Source organism: Diaphorina citri, unplaced genomic scaffold (assembly GCF_000475195.1).
Source record: "Diaphorina citri unplaced genomic scaffold, Diaci psyllid genome assembly version 1.1 scaffold737, whole genome shotgun sequence".
NCBI classification, from domain to species: Eukaryota; Metazoa; Arthropoda; class Insecta; order Hemiptera; family Psyllidae; genus Diaphorina; species Diaphorina citri.
The window spans coordinates 28,572-46,639 of record NW_007378170.1 but is presented as its reverse complement, the minus strand read 5'-3'; the positions used below and the strand labels follow the sequence as shown (position 1 = coordinate 46,639).

At 38.6% G+C, this 18,068-nt stretch overlaps 1 protein-coding gene across 1 annotated transcript in view; it reads right to left on the bottom strand.

Annotated features, from left to right (window-relative positions):
• LOC103511655 (transmembrane and TPR repeat-containing protein CG4050-like) overlaps window positions 1-2,455 on the bottom strand; it is a 25,841-nt gene extending 23,386 nt beyond the window's left edge. The window contains exon 1 of the mRNA XM_026825359.1: window positions 2,308-2,455. The gene's annotated coding sequence lies outside the window, so the exon portion shown is untranslated. The remainder of the gene's footprint in view (window positions 1-2,307) is intronic.
• Between the last annotated feature and the right edge of the window lie 15,613 nt (window positions 2,456-18,068).

Genomic DNA, 18,068 nt, shown 5'->3' with positions numbered 1-18,068 from the left:
CGTCGCTTCGCTCCGGATAGTAAATCCTTAAGGCATGGCCGTTCATGTCACTCATCCATTTAGTGGTCTTGCTCGGCGTAGCTTAACAAAAACGAACCGGAAAATAGCCTATAACCTTCACGGGAGTGCAAGCAATAAGTTGACAAAGTTTCATAGCAATTGGATGAGCGGTTTGGCCAGGCATAAAGTTCGAACAAACACACACACATTCATTTTTATATAGTAGATATCCTATATCTATATCATTTAAGAATAAAAGAAATGCTTTGTTAACAGAAGTCTAAATAATATGTACTAAAAAAACTGTCATTCACAGGTTTTGAACCCAGGGTCTCACACTTAGCTAGCTGTTTCACTCGAGACTTACAGAAAGGACAAAACTCCAAAGTTATTCAGGAGCAGGTAGCCGCTTTTACAAAGCATTGAGAACGGGTCTCTTCTGTCCAAATAATTACCAACAAGATATAAATTAGCACGATAAGAGAGGAGCACGGTTAGCCCAGTCGTAATGCGCTTGCTTGCCATGCAGAAGGTCCCGAGTACGATGCTAGCACGATAAGAGAGGAGCACGGTTAGCCCAGTCGTAATGCGCTTGCTTGCCATGCAGAAGGTCCCGAGTACGATGCTCACCATCGACGAAAATTTGTACTCGTTTTTCGATTGCAAATATTTCAACGGGTTACTTTCTGGTGTTCTCATGTTGACCCAGAACCTAAATGGGAGTATTGTGTCTTCTCGACCACCCGATGAGAGAAAGGTAGCAGTTAATTGTTCCCAAATAAAAACGGCAGTTCCTTAAATATGAAACACTCATCTCTTTTTTCATGTGGTTTTCTTTAAAATGAAGTCTTTAGTCAGCCTAGTTAGCTTGGTTGGTAGCGCGTCTGCCTTGTAAGCGCTAGGCCGCGGGTTCGATTCCCGGGGCAGATTTTATCCTGAACGGATAACGTTCATTCTCAGAACGAACACCGGCTTTCGGCAAATAATCACCTTATTTTCACCAATAGAAATCGGTAGTAGTAAAAACACCAAGTTTATGATTTGGAAAAAAAAACAAGAGTCTTCACACTAAAACACTTTCGAATAAAATAGAGTACAAATTCAAATGGGATTAAGAAAAACACCGGAAAAAAAGATTTTCCAAAGTAACTCGGAACGGCTGGCTTTCTCCTATCCTGTCTTCCTTCTCTCTTCGATTTCGGGACGATAAGACCTTAGCAGCTACAGTTCCCTCTATCAAACCATTCAAACCTCTCAAATACAAAAAGGGGAATTTCCACCACAGTCTGATTGATCTGTGTGATACTCACGTTACTCCATCAACCACTATCCCATATCAGGAAACGAACATCATCCGTTCAGGATAAAGGGGGCACGGTTGGTCCAGTGGTAACGCGCTTGCTTGCCATGCAGAAGGTCCCGGTAGTCCCGTCCTGTGGTTGAAATGACCAATGGCTAATGGTTCATTAACAAAAATAATAAAACCATTTAAAAATAGGTAAAGGTACGGTAGGTATATTAACTTCTTCAATTTTAGAGGGGGACTTTGATAACTTCTTTAGGTAGACACCTTATTTTTTTGTAGGTATGTAAGAGAGTGTCTGGTGTAGGTGAGCCCTTTCATGGCTAAAATCAAGAGACTAAATTTAAGGTCAGAGGACCAAAGAGGGTTAATATTGTAGGCCACGGAGTGGAGGCCATTTATTTCCCATTTGTAATTCTTAAAAATTGATGTTACGTTTTTTGCACGAATAACATTTAGGTATATTTGTATAATTTTATTTGTTGATATTTCGCAGGCCTTGTGCTGTACACAACACTGGTTCCTGTAAATGCTGTAAATGGTAAGTATACGTACATTATTTGGTACGGTTACGGTTTACTGTTCCTAGGCACGACTTCGCAGTCACTTTAGGGTAGTTTAAATAAATTATGTAAATAGAGGATTTAAAAAGGAATAATTTTTACAGAGGCTGTCATAATATCAGGTTCAGTGCCGAAAACAAATAATAACACTGCGGGAAAAAACCTAGTTTTTGGAGCCTAATTAAATATTATTTATTTTTGTTCCTAATTTTAACTCTTTCCCTTCCCTCATTCATATAATTTTAGGTAATTCAAAGTTTTTTTTTTTAAGTTTAAAATCATCCAATCATACTTAATCCAAACCCATTTAATCAATGAAAATAAACATAAATTGTTTCACAGAGAGAACGATTCGTTTATTTCTTGATGAACTGAACAAAATATTGACCTTATACCAATCAAAAATCAAACAAGATGTTATAAAATTAATTAATTACTTACCTCCCTATCACATGGTGAAACATTCCAGAAATCCGGTCATTAGTAAGATTAATTATTTACAGATGTATAATATCCACTAGCAGGAAATTAATAAACTGTCATGAAAATACAAAACAGCAGGGTTAGGGTGTATCAAATTTTAAAATTTATTGTGGGTATTATTAGATGTTGAAAGTTAATCCATGCTAGCAGGAAATTAATAAACTGTCATGAAAATACAAAACAGCAGGGTTAGGGTGTATCAAATTTTAAAATTTATTGTGGGTATTATTAGGTGTTGAAAGTTAATCTATGCAGGTTTATTTTATTATTTTGAATTAATGAAATATGAATAGCGAGTATTATTTTTCTAAATAATTATGAATCAAGTGGGTATTATTTTACAAAACAGATCAAGTTAATTTGTTTTTATTTGTGGAATTCAATATCCAACTAATACATATTCGTATTTTGAGTTTAGCTCGAAAAAAATATACTTTTACACGCTTTTTTAAATAAGTAGTTCATTTTGGGGCGTTTTGTCCCGAATTTCCGTTTTTGTCCCAGAAAAAATTCGGGACGCGTTTTTTAACTTTAAAATTAGGTACCTCAATAAATCAGAATTTGTTCTTAACTTGTTTAAATTTGTCATGATGCTTTCAGTTTGCTCTTCCACTTTGCTAAACCTTTATAAACGAGAAAATGTATTAAACCGCCTTAAACGAAAAAATGAGCTGGTCCCTTGGATTCTCGTTTATCCAGGTTCGACTGTATTTTGTTTATCTGTTTTTAATAATAGGTATGTTACCTATCACCTATCGTACCTATGTACATACATATCGTACCTATGTGATTTCGCGATTATGTTCGCGGATTTGGCGATTATGTTCGCGGATTTCGCCACTTTGGTCTAAAAAAACTCTCGATACCCCCCCCCTCTCTCTCTCTCTCTCTCTCTCTCTCTCTCTCTCTCTCTCTCTCTCTCTCTCTCTACAGTCTATAATACTAGATTCACATTTTCCTCATTCTATCTCTCTCCCTCTCCTCAGTTCAAGTGTAAATATCTCCTTCTCTCTCGTACCCTTTTCTCTAAGCCGAGTTTTTTTTTAACATTAGGTATCATTATTATGTATACCTATTGTTTATTATATAGATTGCAACTTGATCTTTCCATTACATTATAGAATTCATATAGGCACTGCACAAACAATAATGCCTATCAGGCTTATCTGCACTCCACGATTATTACTGATTTTTCACGCTTATTACCTATGTACCTAGTAGGAAGGTATTTTTTTTTTTTTTCTTTTTTAAGAGGTCTGATAGAGGGAACTGTTAACTGCTAAGGTCTTATCGCCCAGAAAGCGGAGAAAGAAGGAGGATAGGATAGGAGAAAGCCAGCCGTTCCGAGAACGAATCTTATCCGATCAGGATAAAATCCGCTCCAAGCGGGAATCGACCCAGCGAAGGTATTAAAATTAAATCTTTAGATACCTACTATGTATCAAAGCTAAAGGCCGCCAGCCTAGTTAGCTTGGTTGGTAGCGCGTCTGCTCTGTAAGCGCTAGGCCGCGGATTCGATTTCCGCCCAGGGCCAGACTTTATCCTGAACGGATGATGTTCGTTCTCGGAACGGCTGGCTTTCTCCTATCCTGTCTTCCTTCTCTCTTCGATTTCGGGACGATAAGACCTTAGCAGCTACAGTTCCCTCTATCAAACCATTCAAACCTCTCAAATACAAAAAGGGGAATTTCCACCACAGTCTGATTGATCTGTGTGATACTCACGTTACTCCATCAACCACTATCCCATATCAGGAAACGAACATCATCCGTTCAGGATAAAGGGGGCACGGTTGGTCCAGTGGTAACGCGCTTGCTTGCCATGCAGAAGGTCCCGGGTTCGGATCCCACCATCGACAAAAATTTGTACTCGTTTTTCGATTGCAAATATTTCAACGGGTTACTTTCTGGCGTTCTCGTGTTGACCCAGCACCTAAATGGGAAGTATTGTGCCTCTTCTCGGTGTAGAAACGAACATCAGTAAAATAGTGTTTTCTTTCTGCTTAATTCCGATGCTATTAGTTTCCTTGAGGAATATCAGTAATTTGGTGTTATTCTTCTGCTTAATTCTGATGCTACTAAAAACAGTGTTTTCTTTCCCCTGATGCTCTCTTAATAACAAGTTCTTGGAAATCCCGGGGATTTTGTTTCCATATACCTTGTCGTGTAATTTATTGATTGCTCTTGTCTGGAGGGAAGTCATTAGTCGAATCATATAGAACATTCCTTGTGTTAATGTGTCTCGAGACTGTTGACTCAGGATTTGGCGACAGTGGTGTAGTTTGCTGTTGGTATTAGCTGCCGGAACTTCCTCAAGAGAATACAGAATACCCTTTTTCCCATGTCCCTTTTTTTGCCCTATAGGAAGGTGTTTTTTTTTTTTTTTTTTTTTTAAGAGGTCTGATAGAGGGAACTGTTAACTGCTAAGGTCTTATCGTCCAGAAAGCGGAGAAAGAAGGGGGATAGGATAGGAGAAAGCCAGCCGTTCCGAGAACGAATCTTATCCGATCAGAGCGGGAATCGACCCAGCGAAGGTATTAAAATTAAATCTTTAGATAGGTACTATATATCAAAGCTAAAGGCCGCCAGCCTAGTTAGCTTGATTGGTAGCGCGTCTGCTCTGTAAGCGCTAGGCCGCGGGTTCGATTTCCGCCCGGGGCCAGACTTTATCCTGAACGGATGATGTTCGTTCTCGGAACGGCTGGCTTTCTCCTATCCTGTCTTCCTTCTCTCTTCGATTTCGGGACGACAAGACCTTAGCGGTTCCAGTTCCCTCTATCAAACCATTCAAACCTCTTAAAAACAAAAAGGGGGATTTCCATCACAATCTGATTGATCTGTGTTATACTCACGTCAACCACTACCTGTTGAATACTGATCTCAGGACAACTTTCAGTACCTATATGGTGTCGATCGATCGTGTCTATATATCATATTTCACATTTATTATTAAGCAGATCAGTGGTTCCCAAACATTTTAGGGGTTTCCAAACAAACCAAACCTGGGTGGGGTGTATAGGGCGCCCCTTAACATTTTCAAATTGTACTTTTATTGCACAATATTTCTGAACACTGCATAGGTATGTTAAGTACCTACTAAAAGAGGAATAGCTTAACATACATACCTATTCATGTAGGTAATTAGGTCATGTATGTAGGTATGTACCTACTTAGGTATACGTCCGACTCCCAGGCTAGTCAAGTAGAATTAACATTCTCAATTAATACCTGAGAACCCTCGCTGGAAAAATTCGACCTACGAGAGCAAAAAAAGGCGTAGAAATAAATATTAATTAACATTTTTTAATTACACAAACAATATTTTTTTTCCATTCCTAACATTGAAGTTTTGAACGTAATTAAATTTGCCGACTCCTTTGGGAAATAGAAAAAAAAAAAATGTTTTGTGGGAATTTATTTGATTTTTTCCTGGATTTTTTTTTATTCTAATTTTAAGTTTTTCAACTCTTTTTTCCTTGTGGCCCTAAGCTACGTAGGTATATGAATTTCCACAGACTTTATTATATTATATTTAGCAAACTCTTTTTTTTTATTACTTTCCTTTTTTTGTAATAATTAGGTAGCTGGTACCTACCGTTGCGTTGTTAGGTACATAGAAGGTTAAACCACTGGATTGGACTGTTTTGGATAGAAATTAATTTTTTATGGACGCCTATTAGGTGCCTTGAAGTATGCAATATGCAACATTTTTAAAAAATAGTGGATGTAGCATCAGCTCTCTTCGATAAGAATACAATCAATATTTATTTAATTTTTATTTTATTATCATTATTATTTTTAAAGAGGTTTGACAGAAGGAACCACAAGAATACAATCAATATTTATTTAATTTTTATTATTATTATTTTTAAAGAGGTTTGACAGAAGGAACTACCTATATAACTGCTAAGGTCTTATCGTCCCGAAATCGAAGACAGAAAGACAGGATAGGAAAAAGCCAGCCGTTCCGAGAACGAACATCATCCGTTCAGGATAAAATCCGCCCCGGGTGGGAACCGAACCCGTGGCCTAGCGCTTACAAGGCAGACGCGCTACCAACCAATCTAACTAGGCTGAAATATCACAAAATGTGTACTGGATAGGAACTAGGGTGTTGCCAGTTGAACACACAAGATAAAATGGAAAACATTAGCTCTGTCGCTGTTTTGGCAACGTTGCATTTCAAGTAGCAAAAAAGCATCCATCCTTGTCTCTCTCTTTTTTTTTTTTTTCTCCCGTCTCTTACTATCTCATACCTAGGTATAATTATTATCTTTACAAGAGAAAACATTTAAATACTCAGTACAGTAAACCGTATTAAAATGTAAAATGTATAGGTATATAGATGTAGGTACATTCAAACATAGGTACATATTAATTATGTATACGAGTACATAGGCTTTATGTATGTAAAAAATAATAAATACATTGTTAGATACCTGATACTCACTTATTACTCAAGCATCCTTTTTCTTTTTTTTTTTTTTTTTTTTTTTTTTTTTTTTTCTCCTGTCTCTTTCTATCTCATACCTAGGTATAATTATTATCTTTACAAGAGATACTCAGGACACTCAGGACAGTAAACCGTATTAAAATGTAAAATGTATCAGGTATATAGATGTAGGTACATACAAACATACATATTAATTATGTATACGAGTACATAGGCTTTATGTATAAAATAATAAATACATTGTTAGATACCTGATACTCACTTATTACTCGTTATCCTCTGTCTCCTTCTAACTAGAAAATTCCTCATTTCAACCTCTCTTACAGGATAGGAAAAAGCCAGCCGTTCCGAGAACGAACATTATCCCAGCAGGATAAAATCCGCCCCGGGTGGGAATCGAACCCGTGGCCTAGCGCTTACAAGGCAGACGCACTACCAACCAAGCTAAATAGGCTGAAATTTCACAAAATGTGTACTGGATAGGAACTAGGGTGCTGCCAGTTGATCATACAAGATAAAATGGAAAACATTAGCTCTGTCTCTGTTTTGGCAACGTTGCATTTCAAGTTGCAAAAAAGCATCCTTGTCTGTCCTTTTTTTCTCCCCTCTCTTTCTATCTCATACCTAGGTATAATTATTATCTTTACAAGAGAAAACATTTAAATACTCAGGACAGTGAACCGTATTAAAATGTAAAATGTATAGGTATATAGATGTAGGTACATACAAACAAACATATTAATTATGTATACTAGTACATAGGCTTTAGGTATGTAAAAAATAATAAATACATTGTTAGATACCTGATACTCACTTATTACTCCTTATCCTCTGTCTCCTTCTAACTAGAAAAATCCTCATTTCAACCTTTCTCATCTTTCTTCCCTCTCTCTTACTCCGTCACATTATCCTCATCCTCTCTTTCTCGCTCCTTCATCTAATAATCTCTCTCTCTCTTTCCCTCCTCTCACTTTGGTCTAATAATAAACTTGAGATTCCCCCTCTCTCTCTCTCACACACTACAGTCTATAGGTCTATACTAGGGTCACATTTTCCTCATTCTATCTCTCTCCCTCTCCTCAGTTCAAGTGTAAATATCTCCTTCTCTCTCGTACCCTTTACTCTAAGCCGATCTCTTTTTTTTTAACATTAGGTATTATTATGTATACCTATTGTTTATTATATAGATTGCAACTTCATCTTTCCATTACATTGTATAGAATTCATATAGGCACTGCACAAACAATAGTGCCTATCAGGCCTTATCTGCACTCCACGATTATTATTGATTTTTCACGCTTATTACCTACGTACCTAGTATGTAGTACCTAGTAGGAAGGTATTTTTTTTTCTTTTCTTTTTTAAGAAGTTTGATAGAGGGAACTGTTAACTGCTAAGGTCTTATCGTCCCGAAAGCGGAGAAAGAAGGAGGATAGGACAGGAGAAAGCCAGCCCTTCCGAGAATGAATCTTATCCGATCAGGATAAAATCCGCTCCGAGCGGGAATCGGGAAAGGTATTAAAATTAAATCTTTAGATACCATGTATCAAAGCTAAAGGCAGCCAGCCTAGTTAGCTTGGTTGGTAGCGCGTCTGCTCTGTAAGCGCTAGGCCGCGGATTCGATTTAAATAAGTAGGTATGTTTTTGTTTATCTAAAATAATAAATACATATGTAGATAAATAAATAGATAAATACAAATAATATCCTTAGTGCCTACGAAAGTTCTCATCTAACATCTCAAATTCATCATTATAAACCTCATCTCCATCTTCCAAATAACTCACTTAAAATTCATCGAGCCCAAACTTTCTCTTCCAAAGTTCGTTTTCTTCGTCACGTGACGCAAAACTTTACGTCCTAATTTGAAATTAATTAAAATATCAACGACAAACCTCCCTTCCTCTGATTGGACAATAAAGACGAACTTTTACGGAAATATAAAGTAAGTTTTCCGAATGTAAAGTAAACATTAGGATGAACTTTTAAGTACATTACTTGACGGGAGGGGAACTTGGAGCAAAATAATAATCGTGGCTTTGTGAGGGGATTTACCCCATCTCGCCCGTCCTAGAGAGGGATTTGCCCCATCCAACCCGTCCTAGAGAAGTTTATAATCGAGATTTCTCTTCCTCCTCTTTGAGTTTCAAATTCAAAGCTTTGCATAACTCAGAACCCCCCGGGGTTTGAAACCCCCTCTTTGTCATGGAAAGCTATCTAGATTCCGAGATACTAATCTGGGTCAGGATAGTTGTCAATTAAATGGGGAACTGTTAAATAAATACCATCAATATCGTCTACTTTGATATGAAAAATCTGTTTTATTAGATTCCGAGATACTAATCTGGGTCAGGATAGTTGTCAATTAAATGGGGAACTGTTAAATAAATACCATCAATATCGTCTACTTTGACATGAAAAATCCGTTTTATTTTTATTATTATTATTTTTCTTTAATCTAATATCATACTGTAGATTTTGTAGATAACTTGGGAGTCTAAGGTTTAAATTCCCAAAATACCCGCAACGACATCAGAATTAAAACAGAAATTCTTCAAGTTAGTCATAGACTGGAAAACTATCAGCCTAGTCCACTATGTCCACCCATCCTCGTAAAAATTAACACCTTTTTAAAACGGCTAGAGGTACCTTTAGTATAATATCCTAGTAAATATCAATTTCATTATGTCCACCCATCCTCGTAAAAATTAACACCTTTTTAAAACGGCTAGGTACCTTTAGTATAATATCCTAGTAAATATCAATTTCATAAACAACACCGGCTTTCGGCAAATAATCACCTTATTTTCACCAATAGAAATCGGTAGTAGTAAAAACACCAAGTTTATGATTTGGAAAAAAAACAAGAGTCTTCACACTAAAACCCTTTCGAATAGAATAGAGTACAAATTTAAATGAGATTAAGAAAAACAACGGAAAAAAAGATTTTCCAAAGTAGAGAAAGAAAAACTTTTCAAATCCAACGAAGACGAATTCTTGTCACAGGAAAATCTCCGAATAATTCTCGGCGAATTTTTCCAGGGAAAGGCCCGACCGACACGCTCGAAAGTTCACACGAAACTGATAAGTCTGAAAACGTTCCATTTTCGTCCCGCGAAATGACGACATCCTGAAAATTTTCCTTTTTTAGAAATTTTCCGAGCCTGCGCCGTGCCCACCGGGTATGCAATATGTAGGTTTTTTTTCTCCTGGTAAAGGCCGACCGGAGAGGATACAGAAGACAAAATGTTTAGACACGACGTAATTATGCCAGGAATGTGTGTTGGATGGAAGAGGCATGGCGGTCGTCGGGGTTTTCATTAAAGTGTCAGATATGCGTCGGTTGCTCCTTTGCCTTCTTCTCCTCCTCCTTCTTCTGCTACCTCTCCTTAGTATTCTTCTTCTTCTGCTACCTCTCCTTAGTATTCTTCTTCTTCTGCTACCTCTCCTTAGTATTCTTCTTCTTCTGCTACCTCTCCTTAGTATTCTTCTTCTGCTACCTCTCCTTAGTATTCTTCTTCTTCTGCTACCTCTCCTTAGTATTCTTCTTCTTCTGCTACCTCTCCTTAGCATTCTCCTCTACCTTCTTCTGCTACCTCACCTTAGTGTTCTTCTTCTACTACACCTCTCCTTAGTATTCTCCTCCTCCTTCTTCTGCTACCTCACCTTAGTGTTCTTCTTCTACTACCTCTCCTTAGTATTCTTCTTCTTCTTCTTCTGCTACCTCTCCTTAGTATTCTCCTCCTCCTTCTTCTGCTACCTCACCTTAGTGTTCTTCTTCTACTACCTCTCCTTAGTATTCTTCTTCTTCTTCTGCTACCTCTCCTTAGTATTCTCCTCCTCCTTCTTCTGCTACCTCACCTTAGTGTTCTTCTTCTACTACCTCTCCTTAGTATTCTTCTGCTACCTCTCCTTAGTATTCTTCTTCTTCTGCTACCTCTCCTTAGTATTCTTCTTCTTCTTCTGCTACCTCTCCTTAGTATTCTTCTACGCCTTCGTTCCCCTATTCTCGTTCACCTTGTCCGTGCCCTTTGTCGTTTTCCTTCGTTTTCTTCTCCTCCTCCTCCTCCTACACTTTTCCTCATTCTTTTCTCTGTTACCTTATCCAAACGGTTCACTTTATCCTCTTTTCTTACTCCTTTTTACTATTGTCCGCTTTTCTATCGTTGCTCATATCCTTTGTGCTTTTGTCCATCTCATTTGCCCCTTCCTAAATACTCATTTCTCTTCTTTTCTTCTTCTCCTTCAAGTCTTTTTCCCTCCTCCTGCAATTTTTCGATGCCTGAAAAGATAAACACCGTGCATCCAAGGGTTAATGTAGCAGTTGTTCCATTGCTACGAAATAAAAACGGCGGTGGAACACTCATCTTTTAAAATTTAACTCATATTACCTGCACCTATCTCCTACATATTGCCATATTGCTTTCCTCAATAGTTCCCTATCTTCTCACTATAGCGCTATATGATATCAGATGTCAAATAGGTAGGTAGGTAGGTAGATTTATTTGAAATTTACTCCTCCTCCTCCCCCCGTCTGCTTTTCCTCCCCTATATTATTCCTACCCCTTCCCCTTCTCCCCTATTTTGCATCAATTCACCCCCTCTCCTCTCCCATAATTTTTCCACCCTCCCCTCTCCTCTATCTCTCTATCTCTTTCTCTCTTTCTCTCTCTCTCTCCTCTATCTCTCTCTCTCTCTCTTCGTCTCTATCAATTACCCCTTTTTCTCGAAGGTGTTTGATTTCTTGTTTCTTCATCAAGAAGGTACCTACATACTCTACATAGGTACATACATTCATAAGGTAAGGTTAACGCTCCTTGTTTGAATAGACTGAACTAATACAGGGTGTCTTCATCGGCACACACTGCTGGTGTACAGGGTGAGAACAGTATACAAAAATCCATTTTTTGTTTGCGGTAACTTAAACATCTTCTAGAAGGGAGACAAGAAAATTTCGTGACGTGATTCCATGACTTCGTGTATGTTACACTGTGTTCATAAAGACCCGGGCCACTCTTGTAACTTTTCTACTGTTCAACCTAGGAGGTTGAAATTTTGCATGCAGCCTTTCATTATGGTAAAGAATTTTAGGAGCTACTCAAAACTTTGGGAAGGGGTCCCTTGTATAAACATTTTGTTTATAAAAAGACGTAGTCCCAGATTTAGTACATAAATGAATAATTTAATTAATTAATCAATAAGGAAATAAAGAATGCAACCAGGTCATTGCACGGTATCTGGTAATGAACGATTGTAAAAAAAGCATAAAATAATTCACACTAGAAATGAAAGAAAAAAAAAAATCCTATATCCCATCCAACTCCATCTATCGAGCTTGCTTGTGTTTCTCATATTAATCACGACTATAAAGGAATAAAAATAATTGTAATTACGGTCGATAATAATTATTTTCATGTACTCCGTAGTCCAATAAAAATTTACGTTTACCAATTTTATATTAAAAAAAGCCCAGCTGCAATAAAATTATATGACAATAATTTAATCGGGGGGAAAAAAAATCTAGTCCCGTCCTGTGGTTGATATGACCAATGGCTAATGGTTCATTAACAAAAATAATAAAACCATTTAAAAATAGGTATAGGTACGGTAGGTATATCAACTTCTTCAATTTTAGAGGGGGACTTTGATAACGTCTTTAGGTAGACACCTTATTTTTTGTAGATATGTAAGAGAGTGTCTGGTAGTCTGGTGTAGGTGAGCCCTTTCATGGCTAAAATCAAGAGACTAAATTTAAGGTCAGAGGACCAAAGAGGGTTTAATTTGTAGGCCACGGAGTGGAGGCCATTTATTTCCCCTTTGGTATTCTTAAAAACTGATGTTACGTTTTTTGCACGAATAACATTTATACCTATTTGTATAATTTTATTAGTTGATATTTCGCAGGCCTTGTGCTGTACATAACACTGGTTCCTGTAAATGGTAAGTAGGTATAGTCCCTATACGTACATTATTTAGTACGGTTACGTCTTCCTTACGATAGACTTTATAAAGCAGCGTCCACACTATCAGTATTCGGTCAATATCGCATAAAATAAGTCCACTCCACACTAAAGATAAACCCCCCCCCTCCCCACAATCAAAATCTCATGATCTCACATTGTATTGGTTCTAGTCAATGTAGATTGACCTCGATCTACTCTCTAGACACCCTTCATCTCTTTGACCAAAGTGTCAATCATGTATAGACCCTCTTTTGAGAAGACTCCCTAAATGGAGGAGTTGCAATTGGGAAAATAAAAAAAGGTCGGTTCCTACGAAGTTGTGAAAAATCCAAATTTGAGGTCAAAACTCCGAAAAAGTAACTTCAAAAAGGTCGAAAATTCAATTTTTAATTGCCGTTCTAGTGAAAAAGTTCGAAGAGTTGTGACGTCAGATTTCACGGCAAAATGCGCAGAAACGCTTGCGCACAAACAAACGAAGCGGGAGTCATGAATTATGACGTCATCGCCAACGGGAGCGTATGCCGTGACGTCAAACTTTACGATTTACCGGTATTTTTTAAATCGATTTATCTCGGGATCTAGAAGTCGTAGAACAAAAAGAAAAATTCCGTTGGTCCTCATTTTTCCTGCTTTATAACTTTGAAACATCATCTAAGTAAGCGCAACTGATCTATTCACAAAAAATGTCATTTGTCTGTCTTTTACCAAAACGTCAACCGTGTCCCCTATACACGTATAGGCATAGGCCCCCTTTTGAAAGTCGCTAAATTCACCAAAATGTCAACCGTGTATAGTGTGTAGGCTCCTTTTTGACAGGACTGAAGGAGATGGCCAGACCAAAAGTGTCAATCGTGTACAGGACCTGTCAGAAGTGAGAGTAGAGGAGATTTTGGGGGGGAAATTAAAACGTTGCAAATATTCTTTACGTCAAAGAGAATATAGACTTGGTGAGTGTTGTGGTGAGATTAAAACAGGAGCCACCCCCTCTCTACCCCGTGTATCCTCGGGGCTTGGCTTGAATTAAGTTGTAAGTTTTAACTTCAGCCAAAAACAGTTTAGGCGGCTCTGCACGGGATATTTTCATTGAAAAAATATGCCTATGTTTTATAATTTTGACGATGCGACGTTGGCCTGTTGGAAATCTTTAGTTTAATTTAGGGGGCACGGTTGTTCCAGTGGTAACGCGCTTGCTTGCCATGCAGAAGGTCCCGGGTTCGAATCCCACCATCGACAGAAAATTTGTACTCGTTTTTCGATTGCAAATATTTCAACGGGTTACTTTCTGGTGTTCTCGTGTCGACCCAGCACCTAAATGGGAAGTATTGTGTCCCTTCTCGCCCATCTGATGAGAGACATACTATGGGATGGGCATGCTACGACACAGGCCACATGCGTCTAATGTAGCAGTTGTTTCATTGCTACGAAATAAAAACGGCGGTGGAACACTCATCTTTTTTTTTTCTTTTCTTTTTTTTTAAAAAAAAAAAAGAGTTATTCTTTCCCTGGGCACCGCGACTTCGATGATTTCAAACGTTAAACCAACCTTTGGCCACCTTTGGCCCACCCGATCAACCTTCCAATTTGGCGGTTGATGCGGTTTGTTTACAATGAATGACGTTTTTACCGCAGAAGTGACCGCTTGGGAGTATGCAAATAGTGAAGAAATTTGCGTTCAGTGTAACACCCTCTAGCTAAATTTCTTTATTTATGTAAAGGGCCCCGGAAATAGGGGGGGGGGGGAAGGTATTAGGGTCCTAGATTAAAAGGAGGTTGGGGATATTGGACTATCTCTTATAGGAGGAGACTAGGAATTGGAAGGAGGTAGAAATATGTTTATGGTACCTACGAGGAGGAGGAAGAGGAGGAGGAGGAAGAGGAGGACGAAGAAGAGGAGGAGGAAGAGGAGAAGGAGGAAGAGGAGGACGAAGAAGAGGAGGAGGAAGAGGAGAAGGAGGAAGAGAAAGAGGAGGAGGAGAAAAAGGAGGAGGAAGAGGAGAAGGAGGAGGAGGACGAAGAGGAGGAAGGGGAGGAAGAGGAGGAGGAAGGGGATGAAGAGGAGGAGGAAGGGGATGAAGAGGAGGAGGACAATGTATTGGAGGAGGAGGAGGACGAAGAGGAGGAGGAGGAAGAGGAAGAGGAGGAAGGGAGGAGGAAGAGGAGGAAGGGAGGAGGAAGAGGAAGAGGAGGAAGGGAGGAGGAAGAGGAGGAGGAGGAGGAAGAGGAGGAGGAAGGGGATGAAGAGGAGGAGGAAGGGGATGAAGAGGAGGAGGACAATGTATTGGAGGAGGAGGAGGAGGAGGAGGAGGAGGACGAAGAGGAGGAGGAGGAAGAGGAAGAGGAGGAAGGGAGGAGGAGGACAATGTATTGGAGGAGGAGGAGGAGGAGGACGAAGAGGAGGAGGAAGAGGAAGAGGAGGAAGGGAGGAGGAAGAGGAAGAGGAGGAAGGGAGGAGGAAGAGGAGGAGGAGGAAGAGAAGGAGGAGGAGGAGGAGGAAGAGGAGGAGGAAGGGGAGGAGGAAGGGGAGGAGGAGGAGAAAGAGGAGGAGGAAGAGGAGAAGGAGGAGGAGGAGGAAGAGATAACAGATTGGAGGAGGAGAAAGAGGAGGAGGAAGAGGAGGAGGAGGAGTATTATAGCGGATTAGTTTCATGCATGTTGAGAGATAAGAGAGAATGTGAGAGTGTGATCTTTTGTTTCCAGGAGGACGGGAAAGGTTTCAACTGATTTAGCCAAAAATAAATTGATGCTCTCCCGAACATTTTCGAGAGTTTTAGACCTTTGTTAAGAAGTGGGGACGAGTCGAGGTAGGAATAATGGGGGTGAAGTGTAGGAAGTGTGGGCATGAGGTAGGAATATTGGGGATGAATTTATAGGAAGAAGCGGGGATGAAGTAGGAATAATGGGTACGGGGTAGGAATATTGGGAATGGGGTAGGCCCTATTATTTTCATAGTGGACAATGTGCTAACGTGTTTTGCTAGGCTATTGAACTTTTAATCCCGGTATACAAGAAGTGTGTGCCTGGGATTTTGATATCTTTGTCGTTAAAATTTAGGATATTAAGTCCCCCAAATTTGTTTTTCGTAATCGACATTAGCATTTCTCCATGTTAGGTCTTTATGTTACCAAACATCAAACATAGTATTATGTATCTACCTAAAATTATGTATAAAATGTTGTAGGTAACATGATTTTATGCAGGATAGAAAATAGGACTCTAAAATGACCTTTCTCAAAGTACGGGGGGGGGGGGTGAGGATAGGTATTAGGATTCTAGATTAAAAGGGTGGTTAGATATATTGGACTGTGGATGAGAGTTACGAACGTATTAGGAATATATTTTATGATATTATGTTATACAGAAGATAGTAATTCGGAAACGGCAAAGGATCGCGGAAATATCGATTGGGTATACTGGGTTACTAGGTTAAAAGGAGATTCAACATTTTGGACATTAGACTGTTCCTTATTGGCTGAATAGTTGGAAGTGAAGGAGAGGACGGGACGAGGATGAAGAAAGAATTGAAGCTAGGCACAGCTGTTGGTGAGGAAGAGGAGGGGAGGAAAAAAAAAAAAAAAAAAAAAAAAAAAAAACAAACAAACAAACAAACAAACAAAAACAAAGAAGAAGAAGAGAAGGAGAAGGAAGAGAAAAAGGTGAGGACAAAGAATTGAAGCAGAGGCGAGGGGAAAAGAAAGATTGAAGGAGTAGAAAATGGAAGTGGATGGAGGGAGAAAGAGAAGGAAAATATTATACGATGATGGTTTAGTTTTTATTTTTTCGTAATTGTTTTATCGAAATTAAAATCAACAAAATTAAAACAGTTTTTTTCCTTCTTCTTTTTAATAACAGAATTTTTATAGTGCAACAATACCAGGGATGGTGCTTTTGCTTGTTATGTAAGCAGATATGGACTCAGATAAGCAGGCATGGAATTAGAGTAGATTAAACCTTTAGGAATTTTATAATTGGACTCTTTCAATCCGATTATTTTCTTCCTTACGATAGACTTTATAAAGCAGCGTCCACACTATCAGTATTCGGTCAATATCGCATAAAATAAGTCCACTCCACACTAAAGGTAACCCCCCCCCTCCCCACAATCAAAATCTCATGATCTCACATTGTAGTGGTTCTAGTCAATGTAGATTGACCTCGATCTACTCTCTAGACGTCTAGACACCCTTCATCTCTTTGACCAAAGTGTCAATCATGTATAGACCCCCTTTTGAGAAGACTCCCTAAATTCACCAAAATGTTATCTATCTGTCTTTTACCAAAATGTCAACCGTGTCCCCTATACACGTATAGGCATAGGCCCCCTTTTGAAAGTCGCTAAATGCACCAAAATGTCAACCGTGTATAGTGTGTAGGCTCCTTTTTGACAGGACTGAAAGGAGATGGCTAGACCAAAAGTGTCAACCGTGTAGAGGCCCCGTCAGAAGTGAGAGTAGAGGAGATTTTACAGAAGTTTTGGTAATGTGACAGAAAATACGAAACAGACGGCAAAGTAGAAAGTATAAAAATAGAAAGTAACAAAATCTTGGGAAAAGGAGAAGAAGAAGGAGAGGGAGGGAAGAGAGAGGAGGAGATGAAAAGGAACAAGAAGAAATAGGGAAAAAGGTCGAATTGAGAAGTAGGAAAGAATCTATAAAAGGAAGAGTTGAAGAGGAAATATAAAAGGCAGAGAAAACATCGAAGAAGGACAAGAGGAAAAGTAGAAGAGAAAGGAGATAAGAAGGAGAGCGATGAAGAGGAGGCAGAAATGAGGAAAAAATAAAATAAAAAGGAACAATAGGAAAAGGAGAAGAAGAAGAAAGAGAAGAAAAGGAAGGAAGAGGAGGGGAAGAAGGAAGAGGGGAAAGAAGACGGAAAAGTAATACAATTAAAATAGAAAGTAAAAAAAAAACTAAGAGACAAGTGGCACGAAATAATATTTATTATTAAAGATATTATTTTTCTACCTTAACCCTTCTGGTCTTCCGTGGTCATCAGTAGAGACATCGGACTTCAAAAAGGAGAAATTTTGCCAAGTGACCTCCGGAAGTTTGTATCATGTTAGTCGATTATATGGGGATTGACGGGATCTTTGGGCTCTTGTTTTCGATATTAATATTTCTAAGAATTTTAGTGGAGGAATTTTAGTTTTGGTGAACATATTTCTAAGAAGTTCAGCGATCTATTTAGGTACCTATTCTAAAGTTTATGTTTTCTTTTTCTTCTTCGTCTTCAAGGTTTAATCAGTGTTCTTACTTAAGAGATTTTTATCCCTTTTCTGGGATTTTTTGTGGTAGTCCCGTAAGAACACT